The sequence below is a fragment of the Pteropus medius genome, unplaced genomic scaffold (assembly GCF_902729225.1).
Source record: "Pteropus medius unplaced genomic scaffold, Ma_sr-lr_union100, whole genome shotgun sequence".
In the NCBI taxonomy this organism is placed as follows: domain Eukaryota; kingdom Metazoa; phylum Chordata; class Mammalia; order Chiroptera; family Pteropodidae; genus Pteropus; species Pteropus medius.
This window is the reverse complement of record NW_024350319.1, coordinates 7,580,125-7,601,578: the sequence shown is the minus strand read 5'-3', so window position 1 is coordinate 7,601,578 and position 21,454 is coordinate 7,580,125. Positions and strand designations below refer to the sequence as shown.

Below are 21,454 nucleotides of genomic sequence, written 5' to 3'. Positions count from 1 at the left end.
AGCTCATGTACTCTTGAAATCTTCTGTTTAAAGTTCTGGTAGTCTTAGCTGTTCAATTAGCCGATACCATACTCTAAAGTTCCCATGTTGCTGAATATATGCAGGATAATTAGATCAGCTTTCCGAGGTTATTTTTGGTCTTTTCAAAAGAGTTGAGAATGCAATAAATTTGCTTCATGCTGTTATTTATGGGGAAAACAACTTGTATTTGATGATAGTTTACTCTGATGGTATTTGGAGAAAATTGGCAAAGTTTTGACTTTTTTTTTTTTTTTCAAATCAATGAGCTTCTGTTTCTGGCACTTTGCTTTTAAAAAAGCACCATCCCTGCTGCTGTACATAATAAATTCATCACACCATGATCCAATGCCAAGTCAAGTTAGGAAAAAATAGCCTGGGCTCTGTGTCTGGGCTATGTATTCTGGAAATGATGGACTTCTGAATCTTAAACCTGAAGTCTCATTATAGGAATGGTGAAAGCCATATGGCCTAAAAAGCCTAAGGAAATGGATAGAGAAGTACATCTGGCCATTTTGGCATTTACCACCACATTCTGGTTTGAGTTACTGTGGAAATATGAATAGATCTTCTGGAGTGAAGGAGTGATTTGGTGTTTCAAGCTAGATTAATAGGCTGTTGTTTTAGTTTTGGATGATGGTTGCTTCAAAGTCGAATTGTTTCCGAAGTTTAACCATCAGAAAGTGGGTGCCTATTAAGTATTAGAAATCATATGTAGGTGCTATGGAATACAATTCCTTGGACTGTAGAAGCTTGTAGGATAGTGGGCAAAGCAGTTATATAAATGAATAAGTGCAATACCATGTGATAAGCACTATGTGCCATAGAGAGAAAGTATGAGCTGGAAGAAGGGTGTGTTTGAAAATCAGAGTAGCATTTAGGTTGGACTCTGTGCTGCTTCTGCTCTAGGAATGAGGCGTAAGGGTCTGCACTGCTAACCAGAATACTGCCCTTTCTGTGGGCTTGCAGGGCCTCTCAAATTTATAACGGCCAGCCTGGATCCCTTACTAGGGAACATGTATCAAGGGGTATGGTAGTGCCTGCTCCAGAAGTTACCCTCCTTCCCAAAATAACATGTCTTCTTAAAGAAGTTATAGTTATATGCTAAATATATATTTAATTTTACCTTGGCATCTTAGTGGTTAAACAAATGATCTTGAAAATGAATCACTAAGATTGATACATAGAAAAAATTTGTGTCTAGTATGCAAGACACATTATGTGTTACAGCACATTCGTGTATGCTCTTTGATTTGTCTGTCAAACTCTCAAACTTCAAATGACACCTACTCATGTGTCACTTTTTTTTTGAAGCTTTTCCTACTCTTACTTTAAATAAGAGATAAATGTATCTAATCTATTGCTACCATCTTGACATATCACATTATATTTTGGGTTTATCACTTACTAGCTGCATGATTATGGACTAATAATTTTAATTCTCTTTCCCCAATTTCCTTATTTGTAAAATAGAAATAATAACCCCTAACTTGTAACTCTGCTCTAAGGGTTATTTTGAACTTTGCATGTAAAGTGTCTGGCACAGTATCTGACACATAGTGATTCATAATTGTTACCGTGTTGGCTCTTCTATGAGTCTGTGCACTTCTTGATGTCAGGAATGGCACCTTGCATATGATAGTATCTCTATAAATCTCGGCTTAGCTTAACAATGTCTTAATCTTTCTAGATCTCAATATCTTTTTGGTAAAAAATGGTGGTAAAATGTTTTATAGTTTAAACAAATCTATCAGAGGAAGAATCCCCTTTTAACTTATGGAAATTCCTTAGCTTAGAAGATTCGTAAACAGTGATATTAAAGTAGCAGGTGTTTTTTATTTTATTCCAGGGCAATGGAGGTCTTAAAAACACACATCATGTCCTCAAGTACACATCCACTTATAATTCTGAAAGTGGAGGTATTACCAGAATGGATAAAAGGCATTGTGTAATAACGTTTGCAGAGAGAATAGCCAAAAGAAGTGCTTTGTAAATTATGTAGCCTATACAAGGGCAGAAAGATAGCACAGAAAAGAGTATACATTATAGGCCACATCAATGAGAAAAAAAAGTTCGGTTTTGAATGAGAACTCAGTTTGAATTCCTTCCCCACTGCGCAGCTGATCTGGACAAGTCATTTACTTGAAGGTTCAAGGTTGCCATCAGTGAAATAAGGTTAATACTCTCTACTCTAGCAATTAGCATGGAAATTAAACATCATATATAAAAGTACATTACACAATGCTTTCTTGAAATGGGAGATTTTGATGACTATTAGCAAGTTTTCCTAAAGGCAGTGGTTCTCAACTTTGGCTGCACATTAGAATCTTCTAGGGAGATTCAGAAACCCAGTGCCCTCCTGTGGCTTTGACTGGCGTTTGATGTTCGGGTTCTTCTAAAATTCTGGTTGTAACTCATAAATGCAGTAACACACACTTTCTATAGTGATCTTTGCCTCTGCCTCTGGCATGGTCACGCCTTCTGTGAGCTCCTCTATCAGATATTCTGTAAATTCTCATGCATAACTTTGGAGATATGCATGAAAGTCTGTGTTCTCCTTATTCCACACAGGGACCAGGAGAATCGAGGTCAGACCACTGGTCTGCCTGTATTGTACTGCTCTGTTTGCTTAGATATACCATTTTCCAGGCTTGGGTAGAGGCACTGTCCTCTTAGATTACCCAGTGGGAAATAGCCAAAGTCCTCCCTCGGCATTTTTCCCTGAAACCTCTCAAACATATAGGTTGGGACAATGGCCTGACCATCTACTTCCCTTTCTCTTTGTATTCTTTATCTATCTCCAACCCTTCAGTTCTGTATGGATGATGTTATCTCCGATTGATAAAATTCCATCCTCAATTGGGTATGCACCTTGACTATACTAGAGGGAGTAGCAAAGAGCTATAAACTGAATATTTGTGTCCCCTCAAAATACATATGCTAAAACTTATTCTCTTAATGCGATGGTATTTGGAGATGGACCCTTTGGACGGCGATTAGGTTATGAGGGCAGAACTTTTATGAATGAGATTAATGCCCTTATAAAAGAGACCACAGAGAGCTCTTACCTCTTCCACTATATGAGGATGCAGTGAAAAAATAGAGGTTTATGAACTAGAAAATAGACTCTCATCAGACACCAAATCTTCTGGCACCTTGGTCTTGAACTTCCTAGTCTCCAGAACAGTGAGAAATAAATTTCTGATGTTTGTGAACCACCAGTCTATGGTATTTTATTACAATGGTCCAAATGGACTAAGACACAAACAAAATAATTTAGAAAATCTTTTCTTTTTCAACAAAGATTGATTTTCAAATCTTTTTTTACAGCTTTAGTGAAATATAATAGACAATTAGTTGCTCATATTTACAGTGTACAATTCAATGAATTTTTCAATTATAGTTGGTATGCAATAATATATTAGTTTGGTATACTTTACATCTCCATGACTATTTTGTAACTATCCATTTGTACTTCTTAATCTCTTTGCACTTTTTCACCCTCCTCCCACTTAGTAACCCAAAAACTATTCCTGTATCTATGAGTTTGTTTCTGTTGTTGTTGTTGATTTTGTTTTTTAGATTCCACATCTACATGAAATCATATGGCATTTGTCTTTATCTGACTTACTCTATTCAGCACAATACCCTCTAAGTCTTTTTCCTTCCCTTTATTTTTAGTCTGTGTATGTCTTTTAATCTGAAGGGAATCTCTTGTAGGCAGCATATGTAAGGGTCTTTTTTTCTTATCCATTCAGCCAACCTATGTATTGATCGGAGCACTTAATTCTTATTCATTTGAAGTACTTGTTGGTAGGTATGTAGTTATTTCCATTCTTTATTCATATTTTTGATACATATTTTTTCTTCTTCTTAAATCCCTCTAACATTTGCTGCCATACTGCTTTGTTGGTGATGAACTCATTTAGCTTTTTCTTTATCTGTTCTTTGACTCTGATAGCTTTGCTGGAGAAAGTAACCTTGGTTGTAGATCCTGGGTTTGTATCACTTTAAATATGTTGTACTTCTGTCCTGCAAAGTTTCTTTAGAGAAATCAGCTGCCAGTCTTATGGGTGCTCCCTTGTAGGTAACTAACTGCTTTTCTCTTGCTGCTTTTAAGATCCTCTCTTTGTATTTAATCTTTGTCAATTTAATTATGATGTGTCTTGGTGTGGAACTCTTTGAGTTCATCATTTTGGGGACTCTCTGAGCTTCCTGGAGTTGTCTGTCTATTTCCTTCACCAGGTCGGGGAAGTTTTGCATCATTTCTTCAAATAGGTTTTCAACTTTTTGCTCTCTCTCTTCTCCTCCCAGTACCCCTATAATGCAAATATTATTGCGTTTGATGTTGTTTCATAGCTTCCTTAAATTATCTTCATTTTGGGGAATTCTTTTTTCTTGTTGTTGTTCTGATTGGGTGTCCTTCACTATCTCATCCTCTATCCCAGTGATTCAATCCTCCACTTCAGCAACTCTGTTGATTCCTTCTAATATACTCTTTCATCTCAGATATTATAGTCTTCATTTCTGACTGGTTCCCTTTTATAATTTCCATCTCCATTTTTATGTTTTTTTTTTAATCTCTTTGTTAAAGTTCTGAGTTCATCTACTCTTCTTCTCTGTTTATAAGCAGTCCTTATAAGCAATGTTTTCAATTCTGCTTCTGGTGGATTTCTTGACTCCATTTTTCCAGGAGCTCTGTTGTGTTTTTTCATATGGGGCATGCTTCTTTGTCTCCTCATTTTGGCTGCCTTTCTGTGTTCATTTCCATGTACTTAGCAAAGCTCCTGAGTCTCCTAGTCTTATTAGCATGGCTTTGTGTAACAGGTGTCCAGTGCCACAGTCTTGAGAGGACTAAACTTGGCTTGCAAGTTTAATCCCAGTCCGTATCCCCCCGGGGTCACCTATGAAGATTCAGTAAGCAATCCTCAGGTGGCTGATAGTCATGCTGTACTTATAGTTACCACAAGAGGCCACGCGAGAAACCCGGGCCCGGTGCCACCAGTGAGGGACTTGGAACTGCTCAGCAAGGGGCACAGGGCACTCCAAGGACACCACAGGATATGGCTTGGGTAGGGCTGCAAGTTGGGAGGGGCAGAGTTTCAGGGAATCCTCTGGGCAGGCTACACCTCTGTTATTCAGTTTGATGACCTCACCTATGGCAGTACCTGCCTCCAAATGCTGGGAGCAGGGAGGGCTCAGCAGAGGAACAGTGGATGCCTCCAGCACTTCTGCTAGGGAGAAAGCTCTGCCTCTGGCCCTCGCCCTGAAGCCCGACAACTCAGTGTTCCTCCTTATGTTCCTGGTGCCCCCTTGAGGAGCCCACCCAGCGCTGGAGCTCAGAGGGAGTGAGTTCATCACTGCAAAATTCAGTCTCAGTTGTGGTCCTGGTTGCGGTCCCGGTTACACCCCTTTAAGAAGAATGTCTGCACCTGCTGGTGCAGCTGCAGCAGCTTCTGTCTTGCTCAGCTGCATGGGGCTGAGCAGCCTCGCATCTCTGCCCCCTCCTACCATTGCAGGGTGAGTTCTTGTTTTTCTCCCTAGTTGGATTGCCTTTGCTTATCCAGACCCCAGGCAACTCTGCTTGTTTTTCGCGTTGTGGTTTAATCACAACTCTGGTGTGGTCGCAAGAGGAAACGTACAAAAGTCTCTACTCTCTACACCATCTCGCCTGGGCCTCTCAAACCTCTTTTTAATTCTTATTTTTGGAGTCTAGTGATGAGCCTCAGTACACTCGTTTACATTTCTGCTTTAATATCCAGCCGTTGTTCTGTATGTTTTAAAATGCCGTTGCCGGGCTGACCAACAGAGTGCCCATTTTCTCGTGAGTACTTCGCATCCCAGACACACTGGTTATCAGCTTTTTTTCTTTTTCCTTGCTACAGTGTTTTGGAAAAACAACATTCAAAAGCTTGTAGGAGAGAAATATCCACCTATCTTAGCCGTTAAAAATATCCCTTTCTATTATCATTGCTCTCCTATTATCTTTATTTTGCAGCCTTGTTATAAGTTAAATATAACCAAAATGATGTATTAAATCATACATTCTAGAAGTCTTATTCCTAGTACTTTATTACTAGTATAGTACCTGAATATTATACCAGTAATGTTACTAGAATATTACTAGTGCCAATGTCTATTCACTTTAAAAGACTTTTATAACACTAGTACCTAAGAATGAAAACATCCAAGCTCTGTTTTTCTTTATAATGAGAGTGGTATTTTATAAATCATTGTATATACAGAAGATATTGTGTAATCTGTAGATAATTATAACTCTCTCTAAAGAAATTCTCTATAGAAAAGTCTTATTACTACATGTCTATGTTACTTGTAATTTGCCCTCTTTTTAATTAATTAATATTTTCACAGTTTTTAAAAATTACAGTTACCTTGGTTTATAACATAAATTTCAGGTGTACAACATTATAATTCAACATCTGTATACACTACAGCATACTTACCACTAAAGGTCTAGTTTCCATTCACCAACATACAATTGACCTCCTTTACCCATTTCACCCTCCTCTCTACTCTCTTCCCCTCTGGTAACCACCAATCTGTTGTCTGTACCTGTGAGTTTGTTTTTATTTTGTTTTGTTTGTATTTTTTTCATATGTGAGTGAAATCATACAGTATTTGTCTTTCTCCATTTGATTTATTTCACTTAGTATAATACCCTCAAGGTCTATTATGTTGTTGCAAATGGCAAGATTTCATCTTTTTTTTTATGACTGAGTAGCATTCCATTGCATATGTGTGTGTGTGTATCACATTTCATTTATTTATTCATCTGTCAATGGACACTTAGTTTGTTTTCATTTCTTGGCTATTGTAAATAATGATGTTATGAACATAAGGGTGCATATATCTTTTCAAATTAATGTTTTAGTATTCTTCTAATAAATACCCAGAAGTAGAATAGCTAGATCATATGGTAGTTCTATTCTTAATTTTTCGAGGAACCTCCAAATTGTTTTCCATAATGGCTGCAGAAAAGTATAATTCCACCAATAGTATACAAGAGTTCTCTTTTCTCCACATCCTCTCCAACACTTGTCATTTCTTGTCTTTTTGATAATAGCCATCCTAATAGGTCTGAGGTGATGTCTCATTGTGGTTTTGATTTGCATTGTCCTGATAATTAGTGATGTTGAACATCTTTTCATGTTAATTTGCCTACTTAATTCCAAACATTAAAAAAACAAACAAACAAAAAAACATGGCAGGATACTCTTGAAGATAAATGAGTAGAGATCACCATACGTTTGACATGTTTTCTAATGTCCATCCCAGTCATTCCACAGAAAGATTTACTATAAATCTAGAAGAGGAAAATTCTGGCTCTCCAGACAGCCCCTATATAAGAACCTCTGGTCACACTCCACTTTGTCAATGTGGTAGAGCTTCTCAGTGCTCACTGTAAGTGGTGTTCTCTTCTTCCTGGACTCATAACTGAACTTTATTTCCCACACCCTTGTAAGTCATGAGGGCACGTAACAGAGGCATGGCCAATTGAATGTGGATTATTTCCAGACACAGCTCATAGTGCCTGCCTTCTGTTCTTTTCCATTGCTAATAGAATGGAGAACTCATTGAAGATCTAAGGTGAACAAACCACAGAGTAGAAGGAGCCTTTAGGATATTCTTCTGCTTCAATTTCCCTAGCCAAAGGAGCTGGGTTGAGGGAGTAAAAGAATTGTGAAAATATTCTTTCTGGATGTGGGCAATTTACAAACTTTTCAGCATTTCTACTTCACTATTACATGACCTTATGAGGGCAAATAGATACTACTTGTTTCTTCATTCGTGTTCTATGCATCTCTAGATACTGAGTATGTTTTCTTTGTTTTGTTTTTTAAGTTTTTTAATGGCATGAAAGAGGAATCAGTTGTTTGGGTAAATGTCTTAAGAGTCTCAACATCACAAATCATTTAGTCATTTTTTTAAATTCCCATTTTAAGGTTCTTAGAAATATTTATGCTTGCCATTGTCTCTGCCCGTATCACGTTCCAAACTGCATTCTCCTTTCTCCCTTCCATGTATGAAGAACACTTTTTTTCTATCTGATAATTTAAGTCCATGTAAAAGTTATGTATAAAATATTCCAAGTATATCATAGAAGTGTATTTAAATAATATAAAACATATTAATATTAAAAGTATATTATAGTATAAATTTTAAAAATGTATTAAAAAAGTGAAACTCCAGTCAACCCCTAGCCTTTTTCCGTTACTTTTCTTCCAGGGTAGCTACTGTTAATAATTGGGTATGTATTCCTCCAACTGTTTTCTATTGACATAAGTGCTAAATTTTGAGACAAGGTTTAAATTCCTACCACAAAAAAAATGCAACTGAAAACACCTACAATATATTAACCTAATGTAACTTAAAATAAGCCCTAATTGTTCTTGATAGATCTTGAAATTAAAATAATAATCCTAAATTTGCAAAAAAAAAGTTGATTTTTTTTAGTAGAGATTGTAAAAAATTTATATGTCTCTATGTGTAATTTCTAATGGCTTAGGGTGATTCAGAGGAATCAGTAGAACCTGGGTTAGATTCATAGATTCAACCTTGCCATGATACTTTGTGGTTGCCTTTTTTTAAATTCAAGTAAATCATCAACTTCCTTTTATGTGCTATACATCTTTCTTTACACTTTTTAAGTTGACAGACATTTATATTTCCTTCCTTTTCCTTCTTTTCTACCTTTCTTCCTTCTTCTTCCTTTCTTTCTCTTTCCTTTCCTTTCCTTTCTTTTTTTTTCTTTCCTTTTTTCTTTTCTCTCCCCCCACCTCTGCATTATTAATAATATTTCTGTGAATAAGTATGTGTACATCTACTGGATACATTTTAAAGGTAGAAGTTTTAGATAAAATAGGCCTCTAAAACCACTGGGCAGTCTTCTACTCCAGTATCTTGTGTGATCCTAATAACTACTCTGGTAATTATTTCCTGGGCTGTTCATTGGGCTCTGTTTCGAAGGCAGATATAGATGTTAGCAACAGTAAAATCTTGGAACTAACACAACTATTCAGCTGTGGACTGGATGTTTGTGTTCCTCCGAGTTTATATTTTGAATTCCTAACTCCCAGTGTGATGGTATTTGACAATGGGGATTTGGGGAGGAAATTAGGTTTAGATGAGATCAAGAGGGTGGAGCTTCCATTCTATGATTAGTGCCCTTAGAAGAGGAAGAGACCAGAGATCTCTTTTTGCCATATGCGGGTACACAAAGCAGACAGCCTTCTGCAAACCTGAAAGAGAGCTGTCGTCAAACATCAAACCTGCCAACACCTTGATCTTAGACTTGCCAGCCTTCAGAACTGTGAGAAATAAATGTTTTGTTGTTTAAGTATTAAGCCATCAAGTCTATGGTATTTTGTTATAGCACAGCCTGATCTATGACACATTCCATTGTCTTTTAGTTATTTTTTACCACTGACCTCATTCCTTCTTTCAGTTCCATTTACCTGTAATTTGGAGTTATTTTACGTCTTCCTAGTGGAACTCAGTTTTTGGTGTAATGTCTTTCATCTATGTTATGTTGAGGGTTTGTCATCTCTTGGGATTTTTTTCTATTTTATATGTGACAAACCATGCCAAAACTTGATGGCTTAAAACAACAATTTATTATTTATTTCAAGACTAGAGTTAGCAGGGTACAGTTCTCATGATCTGTAGCAGACTTGGCTGATTTGGGCTAGGATTACTTATGCATCTGGAGTTAGCTGCTTCATCATTGGGAGCTGGCTGGTCTAAGATAGCTCATTTGAGACTGTCTTTGCTCATATCCTCTTTCATTCTTCAGTAAGCTAGTCCAGAAGACAGAGTCCTAAGAGCAATAGCAGAAGTGCATAAAACCTGTTGAGGCCCAGGCTTCATATAACGTTGTTATCACTACATTAGATTAGTCGGAGCATGTTGTATAGCTAGCCCAAAATCAAGGAGTGCAGAAGTATGTGGCAATTCTTGATAAGAGGAGCTTCAAAAAAGGAATGCAGTTCGCAGTCTACTTTAGAATTCATCTATATTATCACTTCCAGAGACATCTCAGTGATCCAGTCTGCCTCCCAACTATATCTTACAAAGCAATGTATGTGCGTGTGTGTATGTGTATGTGTGTGTGTGTGTGTGTGTGTGTGTGAGAAACCCAGTCATTGAAGATTTGGAATGGAGGTGATAAAAATCTAAGTATTAATTCATAGGATGTTCTAGTTAGCTATTTTCTAATTAATTTTTGTTTTTCGGTTAAAAGATTAAATGCAAATAATTTAAGTAAAATATATTTTTAAAAAAGCCATAGTAATTCTTTAAAAACTTAAAATAAAAATAAAATATAAAACCATTTTCTTTGGCCCCTCAACCTTGACTCTCATTTTTTCTACATTATCAGAATATATTTAAGTTTCAACTTTTGTTAAAAACATAGTTTTTATTATGATCATACACATGTTGGTCACTACTGAGTCAAGGTACATGGTCTGATCATATTTTGTTTTAGCATAAAATTTTATTTTCTAAGATTTAATAAGTTTTTTTTAAAAAATTGCTTAGTTTTCTTAGAACATCTGATCAACACTTTTTATACTCATTCTGAGTTCCATAAATTACCTCCAAATATATAGTCAAAGTAGTTAGTAATTTATCAGTTCTTTTTTTTTTTTTTCCCTTTGGAGACATTCTTCCTGGGGCCTCTGGCCTGTAGCTCCCCTTAAAAAACAGTTCTTCAGTCCTACTATGGTTTGAGACTTCCTTTGCTACTGTGCTGGAAATTCTTTTCTCCTCTCTCCTCTGTTGGTTCTTCTATTACCTTGATCCCATTTCTTCTTTCTTGGATTGTGTCTTCATCATCTAGGGACTTCCTGATAAAGATTACATAGAAAATGCATTTTTTTTTTTAAACATTAAGAGTAAAATTGTCTCTCACTTTACTACTCTACTGCATAGTTGTAAAATGCTGTTTCAAAGGTAAATTTTCTAGTTGTCAACATTTTTGTTGGAAATTTGAAGTCATTGTGATTATCCTTTACATATAACTTTTTTTTTTTGCTTAGAAAGTTATAGATTCTTCTCTTTTTCTTTGGTGTTATGGAATCCGTGATAGTTTTTTTTCTTTTAAGTCTTTTAAAATTTATTGTTTTGGACATTAATGGGCCCTTATAATTTGGAGTCTCATATCTTAACATTCTAGGAGATATTTTTGTATCGTTTTTAGCAATTTCCTCTCTATTGTTTTTCATGATATCTTATACTGAAGCTCATGTTGATCCTTTATGAATTTTTTCTCTCCTCTGTCCATATTTTTGTCTTGTGTTATACTTAGTTTTATCTTCCAATTATGTTTTTAGTCAAAAAAATTTGCTGTTATATTTTTAACTTCCAAAAGCTTTCTTTTTTCTGTCTCTTCCTTATAGCATTCTTTTTAAAAGAATACATCATCTTCATTCTATGAGAGTAACTAATAATTTAATAATGTTTTACTTTTTTCTGTTTCCTTTGAGCCATTTTGTCATGTTTTGACTTCTTTTATGTTGTGTAGCTTTCTCTGAATATAAACATAAGATATATTTTAACCTTTGGTTTCATTCTTTCATACTTAAGAATGAAACAATAAAATGCTTATTGGAATTTCTGTACTTGGTGAGGTTGGTGGCTTGGTGGAAGTCATTATATATAAGATAGCCACTTCAAACCTTGTGGCATAAACCATCATTTTATTATGTGCACAGGTTGCGTAGGTCATTAAAGCAGAAAAGCTACACACACACACGCACATACACACATGCACACGCACATGCACACATACATATATTCTACCTGAGATTATAGACCTGGCTGTTAGCATACTGGAGATGATGGAAAAGGAAACCGATGTTGCTAAGGCTAGAATCCAGAGAGTCCTTGGTTTAATGTCTCTGGTATGCGTTAGGATTAGATAGTCCCCTAATTTCTAGAGGTCTGGGTGGAGAGAAAGGGGTTCAATTTTCTTAAAACAAATTTCCATATTATCCTTTTGTTTTTAGTCTTCATGTTATCCCCACTTTCTGTGATAGTTTTTCTTTCAGTTCCAAAATCTATCATGATTTCGAGTTGTTTTGCTTCTTGTTGAAGCCAGACCTTCTTTTATTCTACCTGCACTACAAAAGCCCAATTGCACATAGGCTTGACTCTCCATTTCTTTGCTAACTATTAATAGTCCTCTGTTTTCAACCTTTACATATAGTTTTTAGATTGTAAATGCCTATTTGTTTTATTAAAATTGAATTTTTGCTTCTATTTGTCTTTCCCTTAGGTGGAGAAAGTGAGGAGAGTCATCTGTGCTCCATTATCTTAAGACTGAAAATGGGCAGCAAGGTTTTAATACTACTGGAAATAGTAAGTCCTTACTCCATTTTTTTACTGAATCTATTTTTAAAATCATTTGGGGTAAAATCAAGGCTTTTCTTAAGAGAATAGAGTTTTAAATTTAAACTTTCCAATCCCTTTGTGCCCATTGCCATCTTTTCATATAATACTGAGAAACAGTATGAAAACAAGCTGGCTGAAACCAATTATCTAATATTTCTGTGTTACAGCTTGCCTTGACTTTCAGTCTCTGACTATTTTAGAAGAGAAAATGAAGAAATTCTTGCATATGTCACCATTAGTTTAAGATTAGACTGCGACAACAAAAAGCTACCCCAGTAATACATGTTTATTTCACTCTTATAATAGTCTAAGTAGAGCACCATTCAGAATCATAAGTCCCTACTGTCTTATTTCTTTGTTGTCTCAAAGGGCATTATTCTTAACTGATGGTTTATGTCGTGTCACAGAATTGTCCACGAGTATATAGCAGTTCACTGTGGGATATTATGGGACAGGCCTACAAGTGCACACATCATTTCTGTTTATATTCTGTTGTCTAGAACATAATCACATGTCCCCATTAAGCAAGGATGGATGTGAAATATAGAGACTAATTAGACAACCATGACTATAGCTGTAACTTCCTTACTCAGTGAGGAAAAGTATTCCAGTTATTATCACTTCATAATAAAGCACTCCAAACTTTGTGGCATAAAACATCATTTTATTATGCTCACAGATTGTGAAGGTCATTAAAGCAGAAAGGATACAGCAGGAAAAGTTATTCTCTACTCCACTATGTCTATGACTTCAGCGGGACAAGCTGAAATGTCTGAGTGTGATATGTGAGGGAAGCTGAAACAGCTGAAGCTAGAGAATCTATTTCTAAAATGGCTTTTTCAGTCACATGTCTGACACCTGGGCTAGGATGACTCATGCTGGGATCACATGATACTGTCAACCTGAGTACCCACATGTGGCCTGTCCATATCACTTGGTCTACTAACAGCATATCAGCTGGGTTCCAGGAAGGAGTATTCTGGGAAGGATTGTTCTAGGAGAACCAGAAGATGCCGCACGGTCTTTTCTGATCTGGTGTTAGCAGCCATGTGGCATTACCTCCACCACATTCTGTTGGTTACAAGCAAGTCATAAGGATAGCTTAGAGTCAGTGGAGGGAAATAAGGCTCCACCGCTTGTCTGAGGTGTGGCAATGTCACACGTTAGAAGAGAATGTAGAATGGAATATATCGTGATCCATTATTAGGAAAAAATATACCACAAGAGAAAATAGATTTTAGTAAATGGCAAGTAAACTCAACCACAATCTATATTTAAGAACAAGCAGAATATTTAACATAAAGCCAATTGCAAGTAACTAGCCAACACATCATAAGCTCAGAGAGGTTGAAGCATATTATTCTCCCTTGTAATTTACATTATGTTTAGAAAACTCCTTTCAGTTTTCCAAAAATGACAACTTTTTTGCCTTTACTCATGCAGTCTTTCAGTTTGAAATTATCTCCCTATATTACTTATTAAAATCCTTCAAAAGGGATTTAAATACTATCTCCTTAGAAAATTTATCTGTCACTGACACTGATCTCTCTAACTTCAATTAATTATTCCATTTCTAATTGCTACAGTACAATATTTCAACTATTACTTAGCACATATTTTATTCTATTTTATTATGATTAGATATTAACAAACGCAGTTTCTTCACCAGTTTATATGGTCCTCTAGAGCACATACCTTATCTATGTTCATTTTTGTTTCCTCCCAAGGCTTTGATTACAACAGACTGATATATTAATCACCATATAATTAATATGCAAATGGTTATATGTTATATAAACATATATTTTATGAATTAATCCATTAGTACATCTAGATCTAATTTATGTGTGATCTCCTATATGATTGGAGAAGGTTAGAGGTAGATTGAATGAAGCAAACTGAGAGAGATTTTGGAAAATGGAGGGGATTCAGATCTAGGTATTTTAACATATTTTAAGGAGGAGAAATATATATTTCCCCTCTGGTCCAATCAGTCCCAAAATGATTGAGAATAATATTCTATATAAGCTTCCTTATTAGTTCTATTCAACCTTGGCTTTTTAGTGATTAGAAAGTGAGTAGCTCTTAGATACATCTGGAAATTCAGAAAGAATTAAATCTTCTTCCCCATTGGATTCTTATGCTCATAGATGCTATGGTGTTTCCTGATAGTTTTCCTTCTGGCTTTAAACACAACAATCTACATCAAAAGCCAGGGTCTCTACTAACATCCTTTCCCTCTGGAACCCCCACTGAGGTTTTATTTTGCTTTGTGAATCATAACCCAGATGTTCATGCTTTGTTTCAGGTTGATTTAATATATCTTTTCGCATTACTATCTGTCAGATTGTGGCTACAGCTGACTACATTGGAGGTGTAACAACTTCTAGTTAATGTCACCCCCAGAGTTAGGATGAACCAAGCTCAGATAGAAACCACAAGCTACTTAGTTAATTTTATCTCCATCACTCTCTATCTGTGGTCCCCTGAAAATAGCTAATTATTGAGTCTTTTCTTCCTATATAAGAGAGATAAATGCATTGATTCATCTCTCCGGGGTGTTGAATAGTTTAACTAAGACTATAAAAGACATAAAAAAATGTAATTCGATGCTATATTAAGTACTGTTAGAAATGTATTATTAATTCCATGAGTCATCATATTCCTCCACACATCTTAGATATTCTTTGCCTTGATAATGATATTTTTTTCACGCCCACATTAAGTTCAATTTTAGAATCTTCATGCCTGTTCACTACTCCTGAGCAAATAGGGATCATGTTTTGTTTCCTTTACTTCTCTTAAAATAAAATATTTTAACAATTATACATCCCAGCTATGCTATAAAATGCAGTTTTTCAACCAAACTATTGACAGAAATAAATTGCTGATTTTAGAAAAAAAATCGGTAACATTTATGCTTATAATTTTATTTTATTTTTTAAAAAGACCTATTTCTCTGGTAAGGTGTAAATTATAAACATTCACTAGTTAAATTTTGAAAAATATTCTGAGCTTAGATTAACACTTAAGAAGGTACTATTATTTTCTGTATATTAAAAATTGATTTTACGATGAGGTTACCACAAGTTTAGTTAACATTCATCACCATACATAGTTACAAACACTTTTTCTTGTGATGAGAACTTTTAAGATCAACTCTCTTAACTTTCAAATATACAATGTATTATAGTAAGTCCTCACTTAACATTGTTGGTAGTTTCTGCGACTAAGCAAAATGACGTACAGTGAAACCAATTTTACCTTAGGTTAATTAATGTAAGCATGGGTTAAGTTCTTATGGCATCTCATTAACATTATAACCAAATGATGTTAGAAAAACATTATTTGGGGACCTGCGTATTGCTGCTGTATTGTTAACTATAGTCTCCAGGCTGAACATTATATCCCTAGGACTTACTTATGTTATAACTGGAAGTTTGTACATTTTGACCACTCATTTTTCCCTGCTCCCAAAGCCACTTCTGGCAAACCACTAAACTGTTTTCTGTATCTATGAATAAAAAAGAAATTTAAGATTCCACATATAAGTGAGATCATACAATGTTTGTCTTTGACTTTTTTCACTTAGCATAATGCTTTCAAGGACCATCATGTTATCACAGATAGCAGAATTTCCTTTTAAGTGGCTAAATAATATTGCATCGTGTATAGATATATCCTCATCTTCTTTATCTATTTATCCGTCTATGGAAACTTAGGTTGTTTCCAGGTCTTGGCTATTGTAAATAAGCTGCAATGAACATGGGAATGCAAATATCTTTTTGAGATAGTGATTTTGTTTCCTTCAGATAGACACTCAAAAAGGGAATTGCTGAATTGTATGGTAGTGCTTTTTTTTTTTCCTAAGAGCCTTTATACTGTTTTTCATTGTGGCTGCACCAATTTACATTTCCACCAACAGTGTGTAAGATTCTCTTTTCGCCACTTACTTGCCAACACTTGTTATTTTTGTCTTTTTGATACTAGCCATTCTAAGAAGTGTGAGGCAATATCTCATTGTGCTTTCGATTTGTATTTTCCTGATGATTAACATTAAGCACCTTTATGTACCTGTTGGCCATTTGTGTGTCTCCTTTAGGAAAATATCTAATCAGGTTATCTGACCCTTTTTAATTGGATCGTTTTTCATTTTTGTTTTGTTTTATGCTATTGATTTATATGAGTTTTTTTAAAATATATATTTTGGATATTAACTCTATATCAGATATATAACTTACAAATATTTTCTCCCATTCTATAGGCTGCCTTTTCATTTTGTTGATGATTTCCTTTGCTTTACAGAAGCGTTTTAGTTAGCTTTTTAGTTTTAGTTGATTGGTAAATAAATGAGGCTGTTAAATTTTGTTAGCGAGATACATGCAAAAGGATTATCTACCACATATTATGCAGAGCAATTGAAAGCAGGAGAAATTGACTATCTCATGGAGCAGATGAAAAATTTCAAAGCAGCAAGAGGCTGGTATTATCCATTCATGCACTGTATAGGTTTATGTTATATGGCATTATATATCACTTTTTCAGAAACTTCCTGCTGACACTAAACAGAAGCTGCTTAACCTCTAGTGACATATGATTCGATGAGAAATATAATGAAATATTGTGTATCATAATTGAGGGTTTTTCTTTCTCAGAGGTACATAAAATAATGATATAGCTTACATTTACTTGATGTCATCTAGATGAAATGAATTATGGTAATAAAACTATACTATTAAAGCAAGATTTTTATAAAGCTGTTTTTAAGCTACCACTTTTATGATTTTTTAAAAAATTTTGAGTAATGTAATCAGCTATTCTAGAATCATTATTCAGGCAGAAGCCCAAATAATGTTCCAGTTAGGACACAAAGGCAGTGGGTATTTATGAGAAGGGGAGGGGAATAATTCCAACAATACAAGGAAGACATATCTATTGTTATGATAACATAACACTGATGTTAATTCTAAATGACGTTTTTAATTTTAGGTCCAGAAGTTATAATAACTGCTTTCTTGTTATCTTTGCAAATAGTTCTTTGGAACACAGTGTTGCCCTAGGCCCAGTCCGAAGGTTATTTTGCCTTGTTTTAAAGTTCCAAAAATTTTAGGCATAAGACATGAAAAGCAGTTTCTCTGGGATGGCAGCTCCAGCTCCATTTTAAAGTAGCTCCATTTATATTATTTACAAAAGGAAAATAAACTGGGCCATATCCAAGCACACAATGCCAGAAGAAAAGAGGCCTTTGTTTGGAGAAAGCAGACAGAAGAGTAGAGGTAAAAAACCCTCAAAAACATATGTACATATATTATATATTATATGTGTGTGTATCCATACATATATGTACACACACATACATACACATAATCAGCCACCATTATTGTGTGCTATCAGTTGAATCACTTTGTTAATCTCATTTATTTATGAACTCTTTTATTACTTGTACCTATTCAGTAAAGCAAATTTTATTATTCATGGTTTACAGATTAAAAATTTAAGGCTTGGATAAGGCCTATAGCTTGGAAGTGACAAGAGCCAGAGGGAAACCTAAAACCAATGCTATTATTACATTATCTCTCAATCAATTCATTAATAGTTTTAAAGAACTATTCCTTGTTCCTTCCTACCTGGAAGCCTACCAATAGGTAGATCTAGAGCAGGCTTGCTTTCAGACTTTACTGCATTATTGCTTTAGATCTTTAATCATTAGAGTCTAATTAGATTACTATGCTACCCAACTTCTTGTTTATTCTCAGACCCACACTTTACCCTTCCGCTGCTTTCTTTTTGATTACAAGACCCAACATTTAGCAGTCTTATTTTCCCTTGATTTCCAGGGAGCTGTGGCAGAAGAGTGAGGGTATGTGATGAGGGGAGAAACCAGATATTTACTCCTTTTGTGTTTCGGCAGCAGGTTTGTTTCCTCCATATACCCAACACTAGTCTGGCTCCGGGCTCTGATAATACCATCTTCTTCCATTGTCCTTTTGGTTTTAGGCTAGTAGATATTTCTGGATATTGCTAATGTCTGAGTTGTCCTTGATCTGCTTCTCAGCTTTTCTATCACGTATGAAACCAATTTCTTATATTTAATTCTCTGTTTGAAAGACCTAGAGTTATTTATTTTTCTGGATAGATTCTGTTACTACATGAAACAAACCTATCAATTGACTTAGTAAAATTACTTAAGGACTTTCTTTAAAAAGACAGCAGATTTTCTTATATACTGGATCTACCTGGTCCAGATTACTGCTGGACATACATTCAAACACAAAAAGGTGACAGCTTTAGCTTCCTATATCTATAATTAGCTTATTCAGTCTTGGGGATCTTCTCACTTCTCTTTCTTCCTTTCTCTTTTCATCTCTCTCTTTCAATTTACATACAGAAAAGTGCCTAGATAGATAAGATAGATAGATAGATAGATAGATAGATAGATAGATAGATAGATAGATAGATAATGAATAAGTATGTGATAATCTATAGTTTTGATTTCTTATTTGTTGTGGTAAATTATGTTTTTCAAGGAATGTGTCCATTTCATTCATATTTTCAAGTTTACAAAATTGTGCATAATAACCTCTTATTTTTTTAATATCTCTAGGATATGTAGCAAAATACTTTTTGCTTATAAAATTGGTAACTTGTTTCTTTCCTCTTTTCTGTTCATTAGCCTTTCTGAGAATCTCTGGTTTTTTATCATTCAGTCAGCCAACTTTTGACTGCTCTCTATTTTATAATTTATTTTTTATTTTACTAATTTTTAATGTTTTTTTTATTTTCTTTATTCTATTTTATTTTGGTTTAATTTATTATTATTTCTTAACTTTATAAGATGGTTCCTTGGAGATCTGATTTTAAGCCTTTCTTTTTTTCAAATATGTATATTTTTGGCTATAAATATTCTCATAAACTAAGCTCTATCATATCTGTCAAATTTTTGTATGTCATATTTTATTATTTTTAGTGAAAATATTATTAAATCTTATGACTTCTTTGACTCATGGTATTTAGAATTGTATTGTTTAATTTAAAAGAGAGACTTTCTAGTTACTTTTTAGTTATGGACTTCTGGCTTACTACTACATAATCAGAGAATCTTTTGAGCTTTATTAAGGCTTTCTTAATTACTTTGCAACAGGTAAATTTTGTTCGTGTTTTATGTATACTTGAAATATATGCATTTTTTTATTTTTGATATTTTTTATGTATGTTCAATTAGATTAAGTTTGCTAGTTGCATTTTTTTAGATCTCTGCTAATTTTTTTTATCTGTTTGTGAGAGGTGCGTTAGAGTCTCTCATTATGTTTACAGATTGTCTATTTCTCCTTTTAATGCTAATAATTTTACTTGTTTTGTAGGTGTGGTTTTGTATGTATACTGATTTAGACTTGTTATATCTTCCTCATATATTTCTACTTTTCATATCTGTTCTTCATGTTTAATTTATTATAATTCTAATCTAATCAAGTCACTTCTTTTTATATTTTCTTTTCTTTATTAAAATATTACTACTACTACTTGCATACTACTCATAGGACTTTGAGAGTTTGCATGTTTTTCCTCTGCTGATTTCTTTAGCTTTATAGTACATCAATCTCCATTTTATTTCTGCAATTAGTTATATGACTTTACTTTTGCACTGCATAATCACCAGTTTTTACTGCTGCTCATAGCTATTATATTTACTATTTTCTCTTACTTGCAATACTCCTATGATCTATGTACCTCCTTCATGTGGGTGTCTCCTCATTCTTTTTAAAGTATCAGAACCTAAGAAAAGCCTCACTCTCCTGCTTCATGCAGACCTCAAACTAGGTCAGGTACTACTCTTTTGGAATCTTATACCTCTCCGTAGCTCTCCATTATAATGCTGTCGAAGTTGTAACGTTATAAGAGTGTTTGACTATAACTTTATAAGAGTATTTGATTGTAAGTCCAGGAAAATATGTGTTTTGCTTATCATCATCCATTATAACAGTTGATAGATAATGAAATAACAATAATAATAATAGTTTACTTATACTTCAGAAAATTTAATAGTATTCCACATGTGTTGGCTAAATTTATCTTTACAATAATCTTAGATGGTAAGATATTATTAGCATCCTAATTTTATAAATGAGAAAACTAAGCCATTGAGAGATTAAGTAATACTTCCAATATTACAGACTAGGAAATAGAAGAGCTAGGGTATGATCTAATATGTTTAACAGCAGAGTTTGAGCCTTTAATTATTATACATGTCTGTTGCATTAGAGATCAGTAAATAAATGAAGGTATCAGTAGTTTTGTTGACATATATAATTTAACATCTTCCATATCAATATATTCACTAATTTTAACCTACTGTATGCTAGGAAGATACTCAATGAGAATTAGCGTTTATATCATACTTTCCTACTGGCTGTGCCTTTGTATTAACTTTGTCCCATTTGATTCTCAAAACATACTCATATTACAGATTAGGAAGTTCTGACTTAGAGGGTCACCAATGTAGGCAGGAGATAACAGAATGAAAGCTTATTTTCCATGTCAGCTTATTTTGAACTTTATCATTTTTCAAGTATCCCATGAACCCTACATACAGGTCAGTAGATCTATACCAAACTACCTGGAGTGCTTGATAAAAATAGTGTCCCAGACTCTACCCCAGAGCTACTAAGCCCAAATCCCCTGGATGGAATGCTAGAAACTATATTTATTCTAACAGTCCCTAAGTGAGTCTTCCCCAATTTGAGAATCACAGATTAACCTATATGTCCTAAGAGTCATAAAAGCACAGTAGAACAGATAACTAGTATTCTTTTCATTTAGAAGCATCATGTACCTTAGGCTAGTATTCTAAAAAGAGTAACATTTTGTTTCTCTTTTTAAAAAATAGATTGACAAAATAAAACAAATAAATTGACAAAAAAAAATTTGAACCTGTAGGAGCTTAGTTATTTTGTATTTCAGTTCTTATACAGTTTTATAAAGTTGTATTATTTAGACAAAAAATTCTGACTGCTTTTCTTAGACG

The 21,454-nt window shown here is 34.4% G+C and overlaps 1 long non-coding RNA gene across 1 annotated transcript in view; it reads left to right on the top strand.

Annotated features, from left to right (window-relative positions):
• The first annotated feature begins 9,246 nt into the window (after positions 1 to 9,246).
• LOC120583229 (uncharacterized) overlaps positions 9,247 to 21,454 on the top strand; it is a 72,586-nt gene continuing 60,378 nt past the window's right edge. The window contains exons 1-2 of the long non-coding RNA XR_005647736.1: positions 9,247 to 9,349; positions 12,317 to 12,399. This is a non-coding gene — a long non-coding RNA (uncharacterized LOC120583229). The remainder of the gene's footprint in view (positions 9,350 to 12,316; positions 12,400 to 21,454) is intronic.